We start from the raw sequence: 1,923 nt of genomic DNA on the forward strand, positions 1-1,923 counted from the left end.
TTCGTTTTTGTATTCACACAAATATCACATCAATATTTCATATCAAAATCATTTAACCCCCCAACATTGTCATCATATGCCCCCCATCATGTAAATATCTTTTCGTTTTTATATTCCCACAAACATCACATCAATATTTCATATGAAAATCATTTCATCCCCCAACATTGTCATCATATGCCCCCATCATGTAAATATCTTTCCATTTTTGTATTCCCACAAACATCACATCAATATTTCATATAAAATTCATTTCACCCCGCAACATTGTCATCGTATGCCCTCCATCATGTTAATATCTTTTTATTTTTGTATTTCCACAAACATCAGAGCAATATTTCATATAAAAATAAATTTTTCAATCAATCAAGAAATGTTTTGTACACTTTATCCTGGGAATTTTATATCTTATATATATAACTTTCTCTTTTCAGGCTACAGGAGCAATGAAAATCATTTTTATAATTAATCCATTATATATTATCATACAACTGAGTTGATGATATAATAATTTCTATCAATCAATCTGGTTTTTCATACATATAGATTGTACTTGGCCATATTTTATATTATTTCCAATCAATTGAGAATAAGGTTTTTACTGGAATCCATCAACACACAAGTAATATCTCCATCTAAATTGATTTGTGTCCAACCATTTGAAGCACAATGGGTTTTTCATTCCCGTGCCAGGCCAATGAGCAATACAAAATATGTTAAAGTAATTATTTCAATCATAATCAGGAAGAATACACAGTGACTAAAACACAGATAATTTCTTTTCAGCAGGCCATAAAAACCAATTATGCTTCATTCTTCTATAGTTTTATATTCTTCTGAAACAATTACTTCTATTCAGTAAATTAAAAAACCAAAAAATTGTTTCTTTTTTCTTCAGTTGATTTATCAATAGTCTACTTGTATTCAATTAAAATGAATTACTCGTCAAGTTGCAACATGCAACCTGATGAGTAATTCATTTTAAACAGCAACTATTTTCAATGAAAAGTCCTCAATTCTATCTTTTTTTTCATAAAACAAAATATGTGATTTTTCTTTTCACTGCTTTCTTTCTTCTCTCATGAGTGGTAGTAATTAGGACTTCGCTTGGAGCATTTAATGGTTATCACATAATAAACTGAGTGTTAAGTTTATATTCAGAGGCGAACTATACATTTTCAATTCTCGCACAGCTGGTTAATCGAGTTCTAACATGTTTCATTTAATAGTGGTTGTTTGCAAGCTTATATATTATGGAAAAACATACATTTCTAATTCTCATATGATTGGAGTTCTTGAAAATGGTATAACATACAAGGAATAAAGAAGAGTAAATGTGTATTTTATAAAACATTTTTCAATAAGAGATATATAATTAAAGTCGGCCACTTAAAGATATGTATATTCTTCATTTGTATAATAAACATGTAATGATTACTGAAATTTGATTTCAGGAAATAGCAATTTCGATAAATCAATATTTTGTATTAGTAGTTTTATATGTTTCATTCTTCTTCTAAAACAAAGACTTCTTATCAGCAGATTTAAAAACCAATAAATGTTTCATTTTTTTTCAGTTGATTTATCAATAGTCTATTGTATTCATTTTAAACAGCAACTATTTTCAATAAAAAATCCTCAATTCTATCTCTTTTTTCATAAAACACAATATGTGATTTTTCTTTTCACTGCTTTCTTTCTTCTCCCATCAGTGGTAGTAATTAGGACTTCGCTTGGAGCATTTAATACTTATCACATAATAAACTGAGTGTTAATACATATTTAAACGTGAAACATACATTTTATAGTCTCGCACAGATGGTTAATCAAGTTGTTACATGTTTCATTTAACTGTGGTTGTTTATAAGCTTATATTTTATTGAAAACCATGCATTTCTAATTCTCATATGATTGGAGTTCTTG

The sequence above is a fragment of the Halyomorpha halys genome, unplaced genomic scaffold, assembly GCF_000696795.3.
Source record: "Halyomorpha halys isolate HHAL.00 unplaced genomic scaffold, Hhal_1.1 Scaffold463.1, whole genome shotgun sequence".
Lineage (NCBI taxonomy): Eukaryota > Metazoa > Arthropoda > Insecta > Hemiptera > Pentatomidae > Halyomorpha > Halyomorpha halys.